The sequence below is a fragment of the Saccopteryx bilineata genome, chromosome 5 (genome assembly GCF_036850765.1).
Source record: "Saccopteryx bilineata isolate mSacBil1 chromosome 5, mSacBil1_pri_phased_curated, whole genome shotgun sequence".
NCBI lineage: Eukaryota > Metazoa > Chordata > Mammalia > Chiroptera > Emballonuridae > Saccopteryx > Saccopteryx bilineata.
In genome coordinates this window covers 147,908,498-147,933,566 of record NC_089494.1, presented here as the reverse complement: position 1 = coordinate 147,933,566, position 25,069 = coordinate 147,908,498, and the positions used below count along the sequence as shown (strand labels likewise).

Here is a 25,069-nt window from a genome sequence, read left to right as displayed (position 1 = left end):
CAAGATGTTTCATAGACAAGCCCTATTTGTAAGGTCCTGGGTGCCCCCACCCCAGCACACACCAGACCTTATGAATCACCATCTTCATTTTTTCCCTAACTTATCTTTGGCAACTCATAAAATGGCAGGCTTACCCATGGATGCTTGATCTCTTTTAAAAATGCTGTATCTAGTGGGAAGAAGGGTGACATTTACTAATTTGGTTGCAAATTACTTTTGAAGTTTATGCACAGCTGTTTAAAATCCCTCAGAGATCAGTGCCATTGTTTCAGGCAGGTGTCTTCCTCAGAAGGATCTTGTTATCTCTTTCTTTTGCTGTTTGAACGTCCATATAGTTAAAGAGCCAGCATTGAAAGAGCTTCTAAAACCTTCAAAGCCTCAGGTGGAAAACTCCTCCAACTTAGCAATTAAGTCTAAATTAAGTTTTTGTTGTTTTGCGCTCAAGTTTTATTTCATATTTTAAGAGTAACCTGTTCTGCATCACCAGCCATTGTTTCAGTGATTTTCTTGTAAACTTGCAAAATGTAAACTTCCAGAGAGGACTCTTGTCACCACCCTCTGCTTTGTCATATTCACTTCCGCCCCTGTCTTGTGCTATGGTGGCTCAGGATGTCAAGGAGCCCTTGGGCCGACTTCTTCACCTTCGCTCCTACAGCTCCACCTCCCCACCACCCTTTGTTGAGTCCACTTGGAAGATACATGGGTCAACTACTGAAACTTTGGTTCCTTTTGTGGATGTTCCTCTTCTCTTTCAGGTATGCAAGAACATTGCTCAGTTAACCATAGCTCAGTCTTGTCATCTCAATGATCCCCTTCAACACCCATATTTGATTTCTCTTGTTCATGGCAAGTACTGAAGGCCCCCTTGAATAGCCTATTTGTCTTTGGTTATCTCCATTGAGGTCCCTCATTCCGTTGTAATATGTTCTCTCTCTTTTGTGGAAAAGATGGTATTCTTCTCTATAAGGAATTTGGTGTTTTACCTACAATTTCCTTTGCATCAAGTCCAGGATTTTCTTTTGAGAGTGTGGGTTTACAGTGCAAATCTGTGACTGGCATTCAGGAGTAAAGCTTCACAAATCTCCTTATAATGCAGTATTTAATGATAGGACATTTGGCTTCCTTTAAAATAGAAATTAGATCTTTAGTGCATTTCATGTTTTAGAGTTAGTAATCATGTTGTTTGCCCCTGAAGCTATTGCTGATATATTAATCTAATGTGACTGTTAGTGAGGGTATATTTGATTTCAGGTGATTTTCCTTTGATAAGGTTTCAAGCTTTTATTTCTTTTTTTCAAGTAACTTTCACAAAAAGTTTAAAATAAAAAAGTTGTTATATAATGAAAAATCTCAGTGAACACAGATGTATAATGTGATTGCATAGTTATATAATTGTATTGTCCAAAATCAAATGTTATTGAGTACAGAAATTGGTGTTGTGATGACATGCATAGCATTAAACTCATTCTTTCTGTTTCTGTTCATTACTTTGAAACTTTAATTATCTCATTTTCAAGCAGTAATGCATCTAACTTTGTTTTTTATATCTATTTTAGCTGTTAAGGCAGGACATGTTTTCTTTGAATATATGTACCCTGATTTATTGATGTCACCCCATTAAAATTAATAAAAATTTATTTATAGAAAAAAAACCTCATAGAAAAACATGATGTTGAGGCAGAAAGGTGCATTAAAAGACATTTCTTTGCAGTAATGGAAACAACTTTCATTATTTTAATATGTCAGTCATTTATACACAAATTCACAGTGTCCTGTCATCTAAAAATATCCTTGGGACAAAATGAGAATCAGAGGTTTCAAGAATTGGAGATCACACAACCCAAGCCCTGAATCATAGATTTCTGACCTGGGATTAAAGTGCCAGATATTTAAGTCACTCATTTTGGGCAGCATGCACATTTACAGGTTACTATTGGTTAATGTTAGTAACAGCTTAAGCTAATAATATTGATTATGATAATCAGAGCCAACAAAAGCAATGAAACAGTTTTATTGAGTCATAATTATTTATAATTTATGTATCAGATATTATACTCCCTACTTTATTTATATTTGACAAACATTACTATCTCATTTAGTGTTTGTAAAGCGTTTATATATTAGACATTATTATTACTATCATCATTCTCATTTTACAGATGAGGAAATTGAGGCTCAGGATAGTTAAGTCACTTGTCCACGCCTTGTAGCTGGTAAAAGGCTGTGTCAAGTTTATCTGTCCACCAAGCACTTGCCATAAACCACAGAGATGGATGACCTACCAATTCATTTTTTTATTGTAGTAAGACACATAACATTTAAGTATATTGTTTACTAGCATTAAATACTATATCCACATTGTTGTCCAATAGGCACCATCATCCATCCAACAGAATTCTTTTCATCTTGCAAAACTGCAGCTCTGCCCATTAAACAATAACTCCCAATTCCCCATTCCTCCGTCTCCTGAAAACCACCATTCTATTTTCTGTCACTATGAATTTGACTATTTCTGATACCTCATATAAGTTGAACCACACAGTATTTACCTTTTTGTGACTGGGTTACTTTACTTAGCATAATGTTCTCAAGGTTCTTCAAGGTTCACATTGTGGCATAAGTCAGAATTTCTTTCCTTTTTAAGGCTGAATAATAATCCAGTGTATATATACACCACATTTTATTTATCCATTTGTTTATCCATCCTTTGATGGATACTTGGGTTACTTCTGCATTTTGGCTATTATGAATAATGCTGCTCTGAACATGGGTGTACAAATATCTCTTCAAGTCCCTGATTTAAATTCTTTTGGCTATATAAGCAGTCCCAGGGTAATGACCAAGAAAGGTTCTGTAGGTTTGAAAATGTTTGTGTTTATATGCACAGAAAAGTAAAAATAAATACTATATTAAGACAAACACCTAAATTGTGTTTAATAGGTAAAAGTACCTGTCCCGACTTACATACAAATTCAACTTAAGAAAAACCTAAAGACCTTATCTCATTCATAACCTGGAGACTGCCTGTCTACTCAGAAATGGAATTGCTGGATTAAGTGGTTTAAACATTCTATGTTTAATGTTTTGAGGAACCATCACACTGTTTTCCATAGCAGCTAAATCATTTTAAATTCTCATCAACAGTGCACAAGGCTTCCAGTTCCTCCACATCCTCACCAACAGTTGTTATTTCCTATTTTTCTGATAGTTTCCATCCTAATGGGTGTGAGGTAGTAACCAATGAACTCTTTACCAAATAATTTGGTGCCTGATATCAGGGACCTCTGGGCTGGTGGTACTTCTGTATTCATTGCTTTTTCCCATCTTACCTTGTGCTTATATATGTTTCTCTAGTGCAGGATCAGTGAGTAATTATTACTCAAGCATTCCCTGAAGGACTAGGGAAACCCTGGGCAAGAGGGCTCCTAAAAAATAAACAAAAGGTCCCTCTAGCTAGGGTGGCCCCTACCTACATGATGTGGAAATGATTGCTTAAGAAGAAATAGTACTGATTATACAGACCAGGGATGATTCAACCAGAGGCTGACAGAGATGAAAAGGATCACTCTTTCCTCCCCCAAAGCCTTTCCCTTGCTGCTGGGAGAAGACAGGCATTGGTCATGCCATGTGAGATGAAGCACTTTCCTTTCTAAAGCTAGGTCCCTGGGACCAGAGCTGAATCCAACTGCCTAATTTTTTAGTGGCTGTACAGAGACTGATGAGTTCCATAATTCCATGATATCCGACTCCAGCCGAGTTATCAGACTTCCTGGTCAGCCCACTTCACTTTCTACAGCAGCTATTCTAGACCTTCCTCTGCCACCACCATCCTTTCACTCTCAGTACTTTGCCTTTCTTCCTACTTCACTGAGAAAATACGTTTCCAGATTAGAACAGCCGAACTCTTGAGTGCGTGATCACAGGGCTACGAATGTGGCTTTATCTCGGTCTACCTCCCCTTCATTTATAATAATTAAAAAACAAAGCCTCCCCTCTTGTCTAATGGTCATCTTCCAGTGGTGCTCTGGAATCCATTTCTTCTTCATTCTTGGGAATATCATCCTCTTGATTATCTCCTCTCTTACCTATATTTTCCTTTTCTCCCATATTACTGGCTCTATTCTCACTGCATTAGACATGCTTAAATCCCATCTTCCTTTGAAGAAAAAGACCATCTTTCCATGCCTCTCTTCAGCTACTTCCTTGTCTTTTTACAACCAAACTCCTTAAATTTTTCTCTCTGTATGCTTCTCTTTCTCCACCTGCCTTGACCACAGACACCTGGCTTTGCCTCTCCTACCTCTGGGGAAATATCACACTCAAACTTATTGCTTATTCTTGCTAAATTCTGCTCCCCTCTTACATGACTCCTCTGCAGCAGATTATGTACTGAGCATGCCTGCAATCTTGGAGCAATGTTCTCATTTGTCCTTCCTTTCTTCTCCTTTGCAAGCTCATTCTCTCCTTTCTGTCCCTGGGGCAGGTTAATGTTCCACAATTTTCTCATGCAATGTGCAACTTCATTCTTCATTGACCACCACCCAACTGTTACCTATTCAAAACCCTACTGATCTTCTTCCACAGTTTATGGGCACATCCAGTACCACAATGGACAAGCCTGAATGTAGCATCCTCCTCCTTCCTCTTTCCATAAATTTCTCCTCTCACTTTTCTATGTATCTGCTAATGGCATCATCTGTTCTTGCATAAACAGAAATCCTGATGTTTTTTCCTGACAGCTCACCTTCATGCTAAACCCAAACCAATTTATATTAGCACTACCCCCTGAATTTCTCCCTATTCCATCCACCCTTTCCTGCCCCCACTGCCTCTGCACTGTTTACAGGCCTCCACTGATTCTCCTCTACATTATTGCCAGATCTCCTAATTGGTCTGTTACTATGGATTGTTCTGCACATTGCAGTTTAAAGGATCTTTCTAGATCCCAGATCCAAGCACGTTACTCCCTTGCTTTAAGTTCTCCAACGGAACCCAATGTGCTTGAAATGAAACTGAGATGCTGTAACATGAATTAGAAGGTTCTAATTGATCTATACACTTCCCTTTCTCCTCCAGCCTCATCTCTCTAACACCACACTCATCGTGCTCCTCCAAATGCAGTCTCTTTGGGCTCCTTAGCAGTCCCATGCATCCCCTGACTCACCGACTTTCTGCCCAGACTTCTCCTTCCCTTAGCTAATTCCTACATATCATCTGTTCCCACCTTAGATTTCTTCCTCCGGAGATCTTTTCCTGATTGTCCAAAGTAGGATTTTGTTTCTTCCCAAATGTTCTTAAAGTACATATGAGATCATCTATGTAAAGTTCTTATCACCGTGTGTGGCATATAGAAACCAGTCAATAACTGTTAGCTGCCATGAGGGCAGAAGTCACATTCTCCCTTATATTCTGTTGAATCTCTAACATCTAATACCATAACAGACATATAGTAGATGTTCAATAAATATTAACGGAATAAATAAATAGGCTATAAATTTTAAAACCTGTAATATTGATAGAATTGTGTGCTGTAGGAGAAAAGAATCCTAATCTAGTCATTTAAATGTCTGTAAAAGTAGAATTATTATTATCCTGGAAAGTTGTTGCCTGTGGTTCTCTAGATAAATTATACTGAAAACTCAAAGTTGAAGAAAATGGGAAACATTTTTAATTAAGAGGCAACTTGCTACAATCACAAAACTCCATCTCCCCCTGCCTGTGGTGTGATTTTCTCCCTCCATCATTCTCAGTTTCTCATTCTGTTGACCTTTATAACGCCAGTAATAACAGGAAAAAAGAGTAAGCAAGGAAGGATCAGAAAATAAAAGGTGAGATTATAATACTCTGACATATCCTACAAGCAAAAGGATTAGGTAAAAGTAGACATTAAATGTAAATATTACTGGGAAATTAATTATACAATTCTATTAAAATTAGATATTTTAATAAAAAGAAAATAAAGCGTAAAAGTGGTAACATTTTAATGCAATGACAAAATGCTTCAAGGATTTTTCAGAACAAAACCATAATTATCTCAAAACTCATTAAAGCAGGTAAGAGTAAGAAAGGTAAAAAGTAAAAGGCTAGATTTAAGAATTTGGGTGATAAAAGCATACCCAAGACAAAATAATTGAAAGCATTCAAAGAAAAATATAATTCAAATAAAGAGTAATACATTATTTAGAGGACTCCCTTAAAGGTAAGAAAACCAAAAACATGAACCCAAAAGGGAAAAAAACATAATCTTTTAAAGGGGATTAAAAATAAATGCCAGTAATAATAAAATAAAATGGATACCAGTATGGGATCCTATCAAGAAAGCCAGAGCTAAAATAAAGTTAAAATGCTTGTACCATAAAAGCCCACACAATCCCTATGGGATTTCAGAGAGTTTTGAGAGTGCACTTTACTTCATAAATGGCATTGTGTCTTGGGGGAAATGAACTCTGAGTTCCACAGTGACACTTCCCTCCAGAGTGGTGTCAGCACAGCTCAAGTTAGAGCCACCAAACAGTTCTGCTCACCTTTGCCTGCAAATAAGGGAGACACTTCTTACCTCCTCTGTATTTCAGCCCCTAGTGGTTCTCCATCCAAAGCATCCTGCCTTTCTTTAGCAAATAAGAAAATCAGGTGGCCCCCTAAATCCTAAGTGTGTACCTCTCTTTGTTCATGAAGACACCTTCTCAACCAGAGTCCCATTTAGCAATTAGAAAAAAAATAAGGATGTCCTTTTGTGTTTTACCTTTTCCATGTAGTTTGTCATGTGTTTACCCTCCTCCATGATTTCCCATGTCTCTGAGGACTTGAGGTTTCTATTCAGCTCATAACTGAAGTACAATAATGATATTTTAATTCAATTACTGTCTCTTGGGTAAGCTAGCCTCAGGACATGAGCCAGGTCTTCTGTTTCCTTCCCTTTCTTTTGCTCTTGGCACAGAGCTCAGACTGCCGACTGAAAGAAGTCATGAAGCCTCTCAGAGTCAAGGGATATGTTTGATTTTCCTCCAGTCATCAACATGAAGGATTCTGAGTATCACATACATTTTTCAGACCTAATCATTAGTAGTAAGAGCCCTAAGCACTCCAGTTTTAATCCATATTCTTTCTCCAGGTGAGTTTTAAGGATCTGACTGAGAGTGGTATAGGGCCAAGTATATGGTTCCTCTCTGGTGCATTGACTGCAGTGTAGCTGATCTCTATTCTTTATCACCTGCTGCTTCCTTCCCTCCCAGGTTCTAAGGTGCCAGTCTCTCACCTCACTGTTCTCTGATTTTCCTATAGTAAACAAGGAAATATGGGAATTGGTACAATGGTATTAAGACTCTAACATTGATTGTTCCTTTCAGTAGAAGAGACTGGAGAGAGGCCACCGGATCTTGTGGCATCATTCCTCCTGCCATTGCCCCACTCCTCAATGGCCATGTCAGTCATTCAGAGCTATCCAACAGTGAAGGTAAAGAGAAAGGTCACAGCAATGGGAGCCAGGAAACCAAGGTTCTCATTTGGTTTTGCCATATTGACCATAGTATGAGTGAGTTGGAGGTTGGGGTCTCTTGGATCCCTCTGATCTTATTATTTTGTAGCTGTTTTTGAGGTATTCTTTTGGTATCCACATGTTCTTGGGAACCTAGTGTGGTACAGTACTGGATAAAGTTTAAGGATTCCAGGTGATAGCCCCATTGTAAGTGTTGGTGAATAGCCCATACAGATTAAAAAATATAATCAATAGTGGAATGGGTAACCCTTCACCCATAAACTGAAGTGCAGTCAACAAAACACTGAAGTCATTCAACTACACTGTCTTGATTTTTCAGAAACAATATTTCATATGATAGCAACAATAAAATATTTTTCCTCTACTGTATCGTTTGGTAATGGTAACACAAGGAATGTTATAACAAACAAGTTTCTCAAAATGCTGGTCCTCCAAAATGAACCACTAGATTTCCTCAGTGAACTTTGTTTCTGGAAGATACTGATTAATAACAGCCACATGAAATCTCTTCTCCTCTAAGATTGAGAACTGTTTTAATTCTTCTGCATTAGTTATTCAAGAAGAAAGATAAATTGGCATATATGTATTTTTCAGGACATATTCAGGCTGTACAGAAGGGGTGATAGTAACAGTAGCCATAAATAAACTCTTTCTTAAGAACTTGAATTACTCTACCCCTTACATACAACTGAGCTAATCCTAAAAAGTTTTATAAAATCGTTTTCATGTTGATAAAATAATCCAGTCAGAAACAACTTGCATAATTCCTGGTTCTGAAGCAGAGGCAGCTTAAGTATTTGCCGAAGGCACAGAACAAGGTTCTTTAACATTCCTTCCTCCATTCCAATAAAAAGAAGGATTTTACTACTGGGACTCTTTCCTAGTTCCTGAGCATTAAGATTTGTTAATATTTATAGTACACTTGAGATCTGTGACTTAAGGCTCTTTAGGAAGACATCTGAGCAATAGTAAATGCTATTTCTTCCTTATTAAAATCCAATAAATTCAACTTACTTGACCAAAAAATTGCCAATATTGCCAAACATAAGTTAGCACATAATTTTAGAAGTGAATGAAGTAAAACTCATCTGTTAACAGTTTCCCATATGTGGAGCTGGTAGAGAGAAATATCAACACATAACATATTTGAATGTTACTATTTCAATAAAAACAAAAGAAAGAAGAGCCCTTTCTCTTCAGGGAACAGACTAGTAGTATTCAGAACAGAGAGAATATATGTTTATTTAAATATGTAAAAATCAATTTTCTCCTGAAAAATATTGAGGTACTTTCTCATGGAAAATAGTCTAGACCTTTAGGTCTAAAAAGCTAAACCTAGAGAGAAATCACGCTGTTCAAATACTGTCTTATCTTGAGACAATCATACAGCGAAGAAAGTAAATTATGAAGAATCAGCAAACATTCTGCAGTTCCAAAAAGTGGAACATGTATTTATTTGGATGTTTGTGTTAAAACCACCAACAGGAAAGTTCAGACTGAACTCCAGGGAATTTTAATCCACGCTCCACATTTTCTCAGCCTTTCTGCAAGACAGAATCAGAGGATTACATTTTCTAAGAACCCCTTTTTCAAAAACTTGAGTCTAATCAGTGAAGTGTGACTTCAGCTCAAAATGAGATTTCCTAATAAGTAATTAAGGATGAAGTACGACTTAACACATATTGACAGTGAAGCAGTGTTATCACCCCAAATTGTCAAGGCTGCAGTTTATTATTTATTTGACTCAGAGTATAGCTTCGCACTGTGTAACAAAATGCCCAAAAGCTTAGCAGCTTAAAATGGCACCATTTTATTTGGTTATGATTCTATGGCTCAGGAATTTGGGCTGGCTCTTATCTTCATGACGTCACCTGGGGTCTCTCATGAGATTGCAATCAGTTCCAAGATTGGGTTCACTCACAATATGGTGCTTGGTAAGTATGGATAGAAGACTGGGACCACCCCATGTTCCCTCTTTCTCTCTATGCGACAACCTTGAGCTTCTTTTCGTGGTGGTTAGATATTAAGAGTGAGTGTTCTGAACACACAAAGGCAAAAGCTCAGATCTCTTAAGGTCTAGACTAGGAAATCACAGAGCATCACTTCTGTCATGTTCTACTGGTCAAAACATGTCATAGGCCAGCTAAATTCAGAAGGAAGGCAGTAAATGGCACCCTTTGGTGGGGCACAGCTGCATGGCATTGCAGAAGAGTGGGGAATGGTAGATGCTGTAGCAGCCATTTTGGAAACACAGTTAAGCACAAATATTTAGGCTGTTGATATGATAACAAATCCTAAAAGTGCCCTCAAGATTATTTTTTGGGATGGAGCCTGTAGTCTCACTCTTTTCACCCAGTCTTCACTCTGCTAAGAGAAGGTTCTTACTAAAACAAAAATCTCACTGCCACTCTCTACTTTGAGAACTTTTGTTGCTCCATACTACCTGCAAAATAAAATCCAAGCTCTTCACATGGCTTGGTGGGGCCTTCCCAGCCAGCTCTCACTGCTTCCCCAGCCTCCCATCTCAGAGGCCCTGAGCACCGCGTAGTTCTTACCACCTCCTGGGTAGCACAGCTCCATGTGGGGCCATGACTGGAAGTCCACTTTTTTTACGTCCTCACTTTGCTGATGCCTCAGACATCACCTCTTCTGTGAAGCTCCCTCTTCAACCCACAGCATATTGAGACACTCTCCCCTGTGAGCATGGCATCCTGTGTAGGAAGCTATTTTGGTAGTGACAGCACTCCCTCTTCTTGACCTGAAAACACCACGAGCTTCTTGGGGCAGGGATCTGTGTCTTATTTTCTCCAGTCCGCCCTTCCCTGTAGCAGAGTCCCACACACAAGCACTCAGTAAATACTTCTTAAATGTCACTTTAGTACAGGCAGATGACAGAATGGTGGAGTGCCTCGGGGAAAGACCAGAGAACCCCAAACAGGAAGAAGGCGGGTGTGAGGGAGAGCCAGAACCAAGGAGCGTGAGTCGTGTGAGGGAACCAAAGTAGTGGGTGCAAAGCTGCAAAAGTGCAAAAAGAGAATGCATTAGATACACAAATGATGAGAAACGAGCACAGTAAGTCAAACAGAAAATTCTATTAGATGAGAGAGGGAGTAAGTGTGTTTCGTGGTTAAAGAAAAATATCAGTGAGAAGATATGACTGCCTCACATCAGACCCTATCACGGAGATGTAGGAAACACACTCCCTAAGGGCACCCTGACCGAAAATTACAAGGTGGGACACTCAGAATCTAAACAAGATTACTACCTTCTTCCTCCAGGTACTATGAGGCTCTCGAGAGGTGACTGACTGCCCAATGTAAGAGGGCAGGAGATAGGCAGGGCAAACTGAAGGGCACCTGATGCTCTGGGAACAACCATAGACCTGTCACTCCTGAATCTGACATGTTGCTTATTTCACTTAGTTGTATATGTTTACTCCTGACCCTAAGTGACTGAATACCATGAAAGTGAAACTGACTGTGATGCATGTGACAGGTACAGGGGAAATGGTGTGACCAGGGAGAGGGAGGGGTGAGAGCTGAGCACCAGCAAAAACACCCACCTTAAAAGAATCCATAGCCTTCTTTTCACAACACAACTGTAAAGAAAGTAATCGTCATGAGAAAATATTTTTTCTGCTAAATAATGGAAAGAGAAACCATGGCCATGGTTCTTTTGACTCTATTGAGTATATATAAACTAAGTACTAGTAATTATAACTGATATTGGGGTTTTCTGTATACCAGGTACTACTCTGATCATTTTATATCCATTAACTCATTTCAGGTAGATCCTCTTATTGTCCTCATTTTACAGATAAGGTAGAGTAGCTTGTTTGCAGTCACAGAGCCACAAACAAAATGACAGGGCTGGAGTTTGAACATCAGCCATTTGATGTCATAGCCCATGTTCTTAACACTATCTACTAAGCCTGAATTTGGCAATATACTCTATCTACTGACTCGTTTTTTTTTAAAAAAATACTACCTGACATCAGTATTCTAAGAAGTGAGTTTTGACACTTCCCTCTTTATATTTCAATTACTGTTTGGGGCATATTTTCTTGTTTTGTTGTGCAATATATTACTGATTTTAATAACAGAGAAAATACTCGGTTCAGCTTCAGACATCAAGCCAGGAACTCTGCTTAGACCTATACTGCTTTTCTGGCTTCTACCCAGGCATTTGCCACTGGCCCTGGAGAGTGGATCTCTGTGCCCCACATAGCTTGCAAGTTCTTCTGAGATGTTTAAAAGAAGCTAGAAAGCTGCCTGGAACTCTCGAAGTTTCTGCCTCTCGGAGTAAACCGGGCAGGGAGCAGGAGACTGCCACAGGGCTTTGCTTTGGCTTCCATCACTAACTGCTTTGCTCGCAAGTTCCCGTGGAGACAGAAGCACACAGATGAGACCCACAGACAGCGGGTGCATCTGCCTGTTTGTCCTTTCTTCCTCCACCTCGAACATCTGCTTCTATCCTTCCTTCCTTCCTGCCTGTGTTTTCCCTTTCCACGAAAGTCAGATACCAGATTAATTGCAGTGTTTCCTTTCTGCCAGCTCTCTTTTAAACCCATGATACTGTAAAAGAAAAATACATTTTAAGTAAACTTGAAAAATGTATTTCAGAATCCTACATTTATTTTCAGGTCTTTTATTAACCTCAGTCTCAAGACCTCATCACACGTCCTTGAACTTTCCTTTTATATATATATTTTTTCAACAGTTCTTCCATGTCCTTAATGCTACATTTCAGTGTTTTTTCAACTGCCTCTCCACGGACCATTGCCAGTCCATAAGAAATATCATGCTGATCTGTGAAAGAGTTAACTACCCTGATGTTGTAAGATTATAGACCCAGTGACCTTAGTTGAATTATTTTATGCTCAGTGATTGTGTCATCGATGAAAATACTATTAAGGTACATATATTTGGAACTTATGGGCTTGTTTGAACAACCTTTTGCACCATTCAGAGCATTTACAAATAATGTGAAATAGACAAAAAGCATTCAAACTTATGTAGTATTCAAGCAAGAGCTTGTACTGTGTTGTACTGTTATTCACTTATGTGCAGTAAGATAAAACTTTATTCATTACATGTTTCCATTTATGGTCAGCTAGGTTATGTGCAAGCTCTAACTCCCAACCTCTTTCTCTGTAGTTCATTTTTTTTCATGCTTGCACAAATAGTGTTCAGACAGACTTACGCAGTGTTCAGTGCATCATACATGTGTCATTCAGGAAGCAAGTGCCAGCCTGCACCATCATGCACTATCATGCACAGTGTGACAAAACTTTATCTGTTGTGTATTTCCATTTCTGGTCCCCTCCCTCTCTCAATAGTACATTATTTTTCACACTTGAACAAATAGTCATGCATGTATTCGCCTGTTCAGAACATGTCCATATTGTTTACAAATAAATTATTGTGTGTTTTAGGGTCACTGTGCTATAAATTTTAAGCCCTACAAAATGGAATGAAAAAAATCAGACATTTTAACCTTCTTCAAAAGCAAGAATAATAGTCAAAAGAAAAATAGTGATGACACCAAAAGTAAACAAAGTACAAGTGCTTCAAGTTTTAAAAAAACAGTGAAAAAGAAATGTGTTGATAATTTGAAAGGTGCAACAGAAACCCAGAAAGGAAAAGGACTCTTTTTTTGGAGTATTTAAAACTTGGTTTTCACTGTAGCACCTTGTAGTAAAATATCACCATGGCCCTTTGTGTGTAATATGTTCTGAAATTCTATCAAATGATACAATGAAACCTTCCATTCTTACTATTTGCATTTGAAGCATAGTGATCTTATTGAGAAGTCACTGGATTTTTTTTGAAAGATTATACAACCACATGAAAAGTCAGAAAATTCATAAGAAAATGATGACTAGTGACAAATCACTACTTCAAGCAACTTATTAGCTGCCCTTTGAATATCAAAATGAAAAAACTTTTCTATTGGTGAAAAATCAGTAACACCTTGCATCTTATATTTCACTCAGGAAATTTGGAGTCACAAGCCATATAAAAACTTGAGGCTAGGCCCTGGCCGGTTGGCTTAGTCGTAGAGCGTTGGCCTGGCGTGTAGAGGTCCTGGGTTCGATTCCCGGCCAGGGCACACAGGAGAAGCGCCCATCTGCTTCTCCACCCCTCCCCCTCTCCTTCCTCTCTGTCTCTCTCTTCCCCTCCCGCAGCCGAGGCTCCATTGGAGCAGGAATGGCCCGGACGCTGGGGATGGCTCCTTGGCCTCTGCCCCAGGCGCTAGAGTGGCTCTGGTCAAGGCAGAGCGAATCCCCGGAGGGGCAAAGCATCGCCCCCTGGTGGGCAGAGTGTCGCCCCCTGGTGGGCGTGCCGGGTGGATCCCGGTCGGGCGCATGCGGGAGTCTGTCTGACTGTCTCTCCCCGTTTCTTGCTTCAGAAAAAAAAAACAAAAAACAAAACAACAACAAAAAAAAACTTGAGGCTATACCGCTCTCTCAGATAATACGGTTCAGAGAAGAATTGTTGATATTCAATTATATTGAAGAACAAATTATAGAGGGAATAAAGAAATCAAAATGTTTGGCCATTAAACTTGATGAATAAACTAATGTGAGTAACCATGCTATTCTTCTTTGCTTTGTGAGGTATATTGATGATAAAGACTCTAGGGCCTGACCAGGCGGTGGCGCAGTGGATAGAGCGTCAGACTGGGATGCAGAGGACCCAGGTTCGAGACCCCGAGGTCGCCAGCTTGAGCGCGAGCTCATCTGGTTTGAGCAAAGCTCACAAGCTTGGACCCAAGGTTGCTGGCTCAAGCAAGGGGTTACTCGGTCAGCTGTAGCCCCATGGTCAAGGCACATATGAGAAAGCAAGCAATGAACAGCTAAGGTGTCACAACGTGCAATGAAAAACTAATGATTGATGCTTCTCATCTCTCCGTTCCTCTCTGTCTGTCCCTGTCTATTCCTCCCTCTGACTCTCTGTCTCTGTAAAAAAAAGAAAAAAAAAAAGACTCTAGGGAAGAACTACTCTGTTATCTTGATCTACATGGTCAGGCCCACTAGTTCAGAGATATTTAATGATCTTAATGAGTACTTTCAAATGGAGGGCTTAGACTGTGGGAAGTATGTCAGAGCATGTACAGATAGTGCTATGAGCATGATTGGACATAACTCAGGGGTAGTTGTGAAAATAAAGGACTTTGCACATCAAAAAATGTTGTCCATGTACTGTTTGATTGATCAGCAGCACTTAGTTGTAAAAAAACTTTTCCCTGAATTAAACCACTGTAATGAATGACGCCATGAAGATCATTAATATTTGTAGTCGAGGTTTGAACTCCAGACTGTTCACAACAAACACTATGTGAAAGCACAAATTCACACCACTACCATCACCTTCTCTATATGGAACTGAGGGGGCGCTCAAGAGGAAGGGTTCTTTCATGCCTTTTCAAGGTGAGAGAAGTGAGTTTCTGCAAGAGCAAATTCTGCATCAGTAGAGCTTGTGTTGGATGAAGAATGGATGGCTAAGCTTGCATATATGGTGGATATATTTACCCTCTTCAACAAACTAAATATTTCTCTTCAGGGGTTTAACACAAACATTTTTACATTAAGAAATAAGACATATGCATTCAAAAAGAAACTTCTTCTTTGGGAAAGTTGATTACAGGAAGAAGATATAGAAATGTTTCCACTTTTCTAAGACTTTTTGCTTGCTGCAATATCAACTGGAAATTCATATTTAATAAAACAAGTTAACATTTAAGAGTGTTAGTTCAAAACTTTGACCATTATTACCCTGAAAATGAGGATCTCTGTAAAGGTAACCTCTGAATCAATCATCCATTCATGAAAGACATCAATTCCTGCTCCCTTAATCATTGAGAGAGAAAAAAGCCTCAATGATAAATAAATAAAGATTTATCATTGATAAAGAGAATAAACCTGATAGATTTATCTTCTGATGTCACTCTGGTATCCAAACATAAAATGCAATCATTGTCACAATTTTGCATATATTTTCGGAAGAAGAATATCCATCTTTTAGTTACAGAGCTATTAAATTTTTAATTGTATTTTCTACTACCTATTTGTATAATAAAACTTTTTCAGCCCTATCAGTAATAAAAAGTACACAGAGAAACCGAACGGATGTCGATGCAGCGCTTCACTTCTCGGAAACAGAATGCAGCCTCGATTAGCAAGTGTTCTTACAAAGAAGCACCAGCAGATTTATCAATGGCTTTACTTGAATTAAATATTACTCTCTAGAAATTTTAGTTCTATTAAAAGAAATTTTACAGTTCATCTGGTTATTTTAGAGAAATTTTATTTTATAGTATAATTAAAAGATAATGCACAAAATACTAATAATGCTTTTTATTTCTGCCTCAGCAGTCCTCAAAATAATCTCCTATTTTCACTGATCCCCAAGTGTAAAAAGGTTGAAACCCCTGCTATATTTAACAATACACTAAATAGATTAAAAATGGCAAATCTATCGTACACACACACACACACACACTGTACACATATGGACTGCTGTGAGTTGCAAAGAGCTGCTAAAAAGTGTTTAATTAAAAACGAGTGAGACAAAGAAAACTAGATAGAAGGTGACAGAGGACAATCTGACTTTGGGTGATGGGTATGCAACATAATTGAACGACAAGATAACCTGGACATGTTATCTTTGAATATATGTATCCTGATTTATTGATGTCGCCCCATTAAAAAAATAAAATTATTTTAAAAATTAAAAAAAAAGAATGTAAAAAGTTAAGAATAGTTATTTACTGGCTTTTTATTATAAATAGAATGAAGCCAGACATATCATGAAGTAGACATAAGTAGAATGATAGGGACTATTACTTTGAAAGAAGTACTAGACATAAATAGAATGATAGGGGCTATTACTTTGAAAGAAGTATTCGCAAGGACAATAAATATGGATGTTGGATTAACAACAACAACAAAAAAAAACGAATGAGAAATGCAGCCAGATTAACATTCTTTAGTAATAACTTTGAAGTTTCAACTTCAACTTTATGGGGTTGTTCTGGAAATCAGAAGAGTAATACATTGTTATACTGTGAAATAAATTGTTTTTCACTATAAGCCTGGTATAACGGTACAATTTTCCTTTTAGTCAGTATGTTCTCATACCTGTGTTTCTGATCCTTTTTATGTCTATTGTTTATTCATTATTATTAATTGACAAGTTTCTGAGGCACAAGATTTCAAAAAATTCAAAGAGATATCTTTAGTCAAGAAAACATTTCATTTGTGAGTATTTCCCAAAGAATAACTTCTAAAATCTCAAAAAATCTGTACTTTATTATTTTTGGTTGGCTTGCAAAATAACAGCAGAAATACAATAGATATTTCATATTTGAGCAAATGGACAATTCTCAGAGGTTGAGCAATTTATTGAATATATACATATTAGCCCTGAAAATGAATAAAGAGTAAAATAATAATAACCACTGAGACACAGAATGCCATGATTCATTTACTCGGGGGCAGAAACAAAGTATCTACACTTGTATAGCTTCCGTTTTAACCTGATGCTTTTGTCCCTCATGGACCCCTGATGGGCAGCTGTCCCAGGGCTAGCACTTTAGAGAATGAATGGACTCAGATATAAAGGAAAGGAAGAAACTATGCAAAACCAGAGCAGAGGAGAGGCATTTTCTCTTCTTAGAGTAGACTTCCCAGCAAAGGATAAAGTGCTACTTCCCACCTGATCTGAAAATACCCTCCATTCAGATGCCAGAGGTTCTTATTTCATTTTATTCCAGTACCTGAAATTCTGCTAACCAGAAGTTTAAGGAACACAGATCCTCTTAAAAGTGCAAGCACTGCTAATATTTTCTTCCCATGTTAGAGTGGCTTAATCAGTAACTTAACAGAAAATAAGAAATTTTATAGAGAAGGGAAAGGCCAGAGTTGATTCAGTCAGTAAATATTTATTGATCAAGCATTTTATGGATCATTGGTCAGTGACTGATCTGAGGGTTGAAAGTACAGGGGAGAAAAGAAGGCCAGCATCCGGCCCTCATACAGCAAAAAAGTAAACAGCATGTAAATAAAATACTTTAGATTATGGGAACTGCTATAAAGTGGCAGCAAAAGAAGTGAAGAACTGAAGAGACAGATTTTTGGTGCCCAGCCTGTGCTTAGAGGACTAAAGTCTCTCTTTTTGTAGAGCATGGGGAAGAGGGGAAATATCTGATATATATTCACTGCCAAAAAATCATGGTTGCTAGGGAGAAAAAAAGAGACAGTACAGGCAAGTCATTGGGTGATATAGAAAAAGCATATTCATTCTGTCCTTCCCTGGTCCCAAATAATGCATGACTCTTACCTTCACTCCTCCCTGAGGATGAGACCTGGGGCCAGGGCTCCTTTTTCACTACTATGTTTCTTTGCTAAGTACCTGGCACTTAGTAGGTGGTCAATAAACATCTGTTGCTAAGTATATGGAGTCTGACTCTTGACTATGATGATTCCTATTAGTAATTAGGATTTATACCATTTTTGTTTTTGTTTTTTTTTTAATCCTTAACTCTATATTTCCTGTTGCCAAAATGAGAAGAAGGGACCTGAGCTCAGAGGAGCTGAGCAGGGATTTCAGGTTAGTAAAGCTGGTTGGTGGTACAGTCAAGACCACATGGAAAGGTCTTGACATCCACTATGTAACTAACCCCGGCTCTAAAACAACCTTAATAAACATCAATGCTCTTCCATATCAACTTCAACCTAAACATCGTATTTTTCCTCCTATATTAAGGTGACCATATTGAATATGGGGTCCCCAAACTTTTTACACAGGGGGCCAGTTCACTGTCCCTCAGACCGTTGGAGGGCCACCACATACAGTGCTCCTCTCACTGACCACCAATGAAAGAGGTGCCCCTTTCGGAAGTGCGGCAGGGGGCCGGATAAATGGCCTCAGGGGGCCGCATGTGGCCCGTGGGCCGTAGTTTGGGGATGCCTGCTTGACCTGTGGTGGCACAGTGGATAAAGTGTCAACCTGGAAATGCTGAGGTTGCCGGTTCAAAACACTGGGCTTGCCTGGTCAAGGCACATATGGGAGTTGATGCTTCCTGCTTCTCTCTCTCTCTCTCTCTCTCTCTCTCCCCTCTCTATAATGAATAAATAAAATCTTTAAAAAAAAAGTAAAGGGGCAAAGTCCAATAAGTTACACTATTCCAGCAGAGTTCCCCTAAGAACATTATATTTCCAGGGCTCTGTGGAGTCAATCCATCAGCTTCCTTGTCCAAAGCAATTTCCTAGACCTTTATACTATACCCATGAAGTTTGCTTGCTAAACCATCAGCTTGAGTTATTTGCCTGATATCTTTTATCTCAGTTTTCTGGTTGTATTTTATCTAAGTCATCTTTACTTTAGTTGAGCTAAAGCTGTGGTTTTGCAAATTAAATCAGTTGTGGGTTTCTGCATATATCTCCTCCATGTGTTTATGAAGCTTTTTTTTTTCATTAGCATTAGATATCTGTTTTCATTTTTACAGTTGTGTGAGGGAAGATTTGTTTTGCTTCAGATTCTTTTAAACAAATTCAGGACTACTGAGAAGAACACATTTTAAAAGAAACTGAAAAACTTTTAAATGCCTTAAGCTATACCTTTAGCCATAATTGAGTTTCCTTAAAAAACATCCATAACAAAGACAGCATATGACTTTGAGTCTGGACTTTCTATACTTTAGGCAGAGAGAATCTGTTTCATTTTTTCAACTTGGAAGAGATATAAAAAGATAGTTCCGCCCTGGCCGGTTGGCTCAGCAGTAGAGCGTCGGCCTGGCGTGCGGGGGACCCGGGATTGATTCCCGGCCAGGGCACATAGGAGAAGCGCCCATTTGCTTCTCCACCCCCCCCCCTCCTCTCTGTCTCTCTCTTCCCCTCCCGCAGCCAATGCTCCATTGGAGCAAAGATGGCCCGGGCGCTGGGGATGGCTCCTTGGCCTCTGCCCCAGGCGCTAGAGTGGCTCTGGTCAAGGCAGAGCGACGCCCCAGAGGGGCAGAGCATCACCCCCTGGTGGGCAGAGTGTTGCCCCTGGTGGGCGTGCCGGGTGGATCCCGGTCGGGCGCATGCAGGAGCCTGTCTGACTGTCTCTCCCCGTTTCCAGCTTCAGGAAAAAAAAAAAAAAGTTCCTATATAAATAATATGGAGGAGAAATAGGCAGCATGCAAAGACAAGGGGGTCTATACTAATTAGGAATTCATTGTAATACTCTAGAGAAGATATCTGAAGTCCTCAAGCTAAAAGACTGAAGGTTAGAGATCAATACTAAAGAAATAACCAAATAAAATCCATTATACTTTTTGCATAATTGGATGTAAGCGTTGAAAATAAAGTACTCCCAGTTGATGCTAATATTTGTAGCTCAGAAGACTCAGTAGATGGTAATTTTTTTGACCAACACAGGAAAAAGAAGATAGGCATGAGCATTGAAGAAAAGGTAGAATTCATATTCATTTTGGTTGCACTTGAGGAGCTGGTGGAGCACCACTTGGAGAGATCTGGTATGTAGTTGAAAATATAGGAATGTTGGAAGTGCCACCAGAGGTCAAGAAAAATATATTTTTTCAAGTTATCACAAAGTAGAGGATTGTTGAAGCCATCAGCATGGATGAAATTGACCAGAAAGAAGTCAAGTCAAAACTTGGATGTATTCCATATTTATTTAGGTAAAGAAAGCTGAACCAATAGAATAGACTGAAGAGTGACCAAAGAGGTAGAAAGATAGCAGGAGGGAAGAGGGGAGTCGGCCAGGAAAAAGACCAAGAGTGAGCCAGCGGATCTGGAAGTTGGCATATCATTTCCCTGGAAGAAAGTGCGATCAGCAGAATGGTGAGTGGTGGATGCCAAAGGCAGAGCAGGTAGAAGGAAAGGCAGTAGAGCCACATCTGCAGGAGGAGCAACAAAAAAATGGCATCATCAGTGCATTTGGCTCTTCTAGATACTGCATATCATGTGTTGCTTTTAAAACATGATCCATAAAATAAGAATAAAGGGGAAAACAAGAAGGTAATAATTCTTTTTTTTTATTTATTTTTTATTCATTTTTAGAGAGGAGAGAGAGAGAGAGACAGAGAGAGAGAAGGGGGAGGAGCTGGAAGCATCAACTCCCATATGTGCCTTGACCAGATAAGCCCAGGGTTTTGAACCGGCGACCTCAGCATTTCCAGGTTGACGCTTTATCCACTGCGCCACCACAGGTCAGGCTAATTCTTACTATAATGCTTTACAGATGAAGAGATCACTCTTAACCCACCCTATTTTTTAATCCACTCTGTGATATCCACTTATAAAACATTACTATAATGCTATAAAAAGGGTAATATTACATTACCTTAAAGTAATGCAAATTAGTGGCAGCTTTTGAAACCCCTTACATTCTACTTTGATGCTTATTTAAAAGATATACATCTTTTTGAAGATAGTGTGTGTTAATTCATACAATTAATTCATACACACACACACACACACACACACACACACACAGCAAAGAATGTCTTTTCCCCCATGCAATGATAGCATTGATTTACAGTTTGGTAAATAATTTTTAGTTTTGCAGTCTGTTTCAAAGGATTATTTAATTCATCTGAATTTATACTGTATGAAATAAAAATTTTTAAAAATAGCTTGTATATGCACCATTTAGAAAGATGAGAGTTTTTACCACTAAGCTTCTGCAGACAAATAATCACACTGTTTTCACATCAATCAAGAGCGACACAAACAAATAGATCCTTTCTTTTCACGAGGAGATTCAAATCAGTTATATAATATTGGACTTGGTTATTTTTAATGGAAATAATTTTCCCCCAGTAAAAGTAAATTATAATAAGAGACTTATTGGAAGAAATGTCTGATATTACAATCACCTTTAAGTCCACCTTCCATCTTTATTTCCTTTCACTAAATACAACTTTCATTTTAATTATCCAGAGAAAGAGTTGAGAAGATTCCTACAGTGGAGATAAGTGGGATATGCTTCTTCCTAGAGCAACAGATAATGGATCTGGCCTTATGAGGTGCCTTCTAAATGGAGGGTTATAGACTGAAATGTCAGCAGCCATGGTACTTTCCTAGGCCCTGAAGCTAGCTAGCTGATGCCCTCTACATATTGCTGGCTAAGCTATCAAAACAGAGAACTGGCCCTGGCTGGTTGGCTCAGTGGTAGAGCATCGGCCTGGCGTGCAGAAGTCCCGGGTTCGATTCCCGGCCAGGGCACACAGGAGAAGCGCCCATCTGCTTCTCCACCCCTCCCCCTCTCCTTCCTCTCTGTCTCTCTCTTCCCCTCCCGCAGCCGAGGCTCCATTGGAGCAAAGATGGCCCGGGTGTTGGGAATGGCTCCTTGGCCTCTGCCCCAGGTGCTAGAGTGGCTCTGGTCGCAACAGAGCGACGCCCCGGAGGGACAAAGCATCACCCCCTGGTGGGTAGAGCATCGCCCCCTGGTGGGCGTGCCGGGTGGATCCCGGTCGGGCACATGCGGGAGTCTGTCTGACTGTCTCTCCCCGTTTCCAGCTTAAGAAAAATACAAACAAACAAACAAACAAAAAAAAAAAAAACAGGGAACGATTTTTCCTGCTCTTTTCCTTCCCCAGCCTTATCCCCCTCATTCATTTCCAGTGGTGTGAATGCCCAGCTCTGAGCCCCATGTCTCTGCTAAAGCAACTGCTACAGAGTTTTCTCTTCAGAATTATAATTCCTTCAGAAATCAGTGTGGACCTTAGCACCAACCAACCTTTGTTGCTTTGTGTGTGAGTCTTGTATCCTGAAAAGAATATATCTTTTTGAAGATAGTGTGTGTTAATTCATACAGTCTTGAGATGTGAACATTTTATAGATAAGGACATTGGACCCAGAGAAGTGAAGTAACTGCCTAAGGTCACACAGGTGAATTCAGCAGACAGGGGCTTGAACTGCCATTTAAGATGAAGGGAAGGGAGATATCTTTTTGATCAGAAGACCCTTCCCCACACAAGATGCAATTCTACACTGCTAGTTATAATACAAGTTTTAAAATTATAATCCCATTTCCTGCCTCCCAGAGATAACCGTGATTGAAGTTTTAGATGCTCAAATACTATTTATTAATGCTTTTACAGATTTAAATTTTAGAGAGCAATTTGGCAATAAGTACAAATATGAAGACATGTATACTCCAAGACTCACTTTGCACATATTCTTTTTACAAAGAAGAAAACATAGGTACTAAACTTATGGACCTTTGCCATAGGGAGCATTTTATGAATTTGACCCCAAAGCCAAGAGAAGCATAGGCAAAAATAAACAAATAGGACTATATTAAACTAAAAAGCTTCTACATAGCAAAAGAAATCAACAACAAAACAGAAAGGCAGTTAACCAAATGGGACAAATACACAGTGACGGAAAATGATTTGACTTTGGGTGATGGGGACATAATGTAATCAACCAATGAACAAATCAAATGCTATAGAGATGTTACCTAAAACTTATGTGTTCTATGGACTAATGTCACCCCATTAAATTTAACTTATAAATGAAAAAGAAAGAAAGAAAGAAAATAAACTCTAAACATGTGCCCAAAGAGACATCTATAAGAATTTTCATAACAGCATGGTTTAAAAAAGAAAAAAATAAGAATGTAAACAGAAGAACAATGTAACCTCAATAAATTCAATTTTAAAAAAGAAAGTAGTATCTCAAAGAGATATTTGCACCTATGTTCATAGCAATATTATTCCCAATAGTTAATAAGGGAAAACAATCCAAATATCCATTGATGGATGAATGGACAAACAAAATGGTGTATAAATATTCAACAGAATATTATTCAGTGTTAAAAAGGAAAGGAATTCTGATATATGCTATAACATGAATGAATTTTTAGGACATTATGTTAAGTGAAATAATTCAGTCACCAAAAAAGACAAATAAATACTGATTGATCCCACTTACACATGAAGTATCAAAAGTAGTTAAACTCATAGAAACAGAAAACAGAATGGTAGTTACCAGGGACTTTAAGGAGGCAAAAAAAATGAGGATTGTTATGTAATGGGTATAAAGTTTCAATTTTGCATAAAATGAAAAGTTATGAAAATCTGTTGCACAATATGAATATGCTTACCACTTCAAAACTCTACACTTAAAAACAGTTAAGAGGGTAAATTTTATGTTATGTGTTTGTTTTACTACAATTAAAATAACTCATACCCTGTTTCCCTGAAAATAAGACATCCCCCGAAAATAAGACCTAGTGCAATTTTTTTCAAGCTTAGAAATATAAGGTCCCCCCTGAAAATAAGACCTACACGTGTTTAGGAGCAAAAATTAATATAAGACGCTGTCTTATTTTGGGGGAAACAGAGTAGATTGTTCTACATGGAAAAAGAGTCACAAGACATTCTTGATGGAATTCAGAGTTTGGCTGGTTATGCTGATGTTTGTGATGACATGTCTACAGCATATTAATAAATGTTGATTTTATGTTCAACAATAAATGTGAATTCTTGCTCATGGAAAAATAAGATATCCCTTGAAAATAAGATGGAGAACATCTTTAGAAACAAAAATTAATATAAGACATTGTCTTATTTTGGGGGAAACACGGTAGTTATAACAAGATTTATTCTGATCTAGAGATTTTCAGATTCTTTGTTGTCACTCCAGTTATCATTTTTAAAAAATTAGGTAACTATATCTGAATTATTTATTTCAATCTCTTGCTCACACTTCCTGCTTCAATCCAGTCTTTTTTTTTTTTTTTTTTTTTTTGACAGAGACAGAGTAAGTCAGAGAGAGGGACAGATAGGGACACACAGACAGGAAGGGAGAGTGATGAAAAGCATTAATTCTTCATTGCAACATCTTAGTTGTTTGTTGATTGTTTGTTCATTGATTGTTTTCTCATATGTGCCTTGACTGGGGAGCTACAGCAGAACAAGTGACCCCTTGCTCAAGCCAGTGACCTTGGGCTCAAGCCAGCAACCTTGGGCTTTAAGCCAATGACCTTTGGTCTCAAGCCAGTGACCATGGGGTGATGTCTATGATCCCACGCTCAAGACAGTGACCCCATGCTCAAGTTGAATGAGCCTATGCTCAAGCCAGTGACCTTGGGGTTTCGAACATGGGTCTTCCATGTCCCAGTCCAACGCTCTATCCACTGCACTACTGCCTGGTCAGGCCAGTCCAGTCTTTGACATTGGCTCATACTGGAAATTCTGCCCTTCCAGAATCCCCTCTATTTCCTCTCATCTACAGAAGCCCTACCTGCAGGAATTCGGATGACTCTCACTGGAGGATGTCCAACCAAGTTCTGCATTCTACCTGATACAATCAGAAACCATACTAAGCCACTTGGATTCTTCCTATCTTTAGGACCCAGTACACTTATATATAACCTATTGTCTATTACTCATTAGTCCTAGTTTTGTGTGTTGCTTCTTAATTATTCAGAGATATTTGATCACCCCAAATAGAATTTAGGCCTTTGGAAGACAGGAGCAATAACGAATGGCTGCATATATATGCCTATAAGTAAGCTTTGCATGTAGCTGGCACACAGTAAATGTGAGTGAATG

The 25,069-nt window shown here is 38.8% G+C and overlaps 1 protein-coding gene across 3 annotated transcripts in view; it reads left to right on the top strand.

Moving 5' to 3' along the window:
* Window positions 1-25,069, top strand: part of PRKCQ (protein kinase C theta) — a 167,455-nt gene that overhangs the window by 1,306 nt on the left and 141,080 nt on the right. The gene's annotated exons all lie outside the window — the stretch shown is intronic.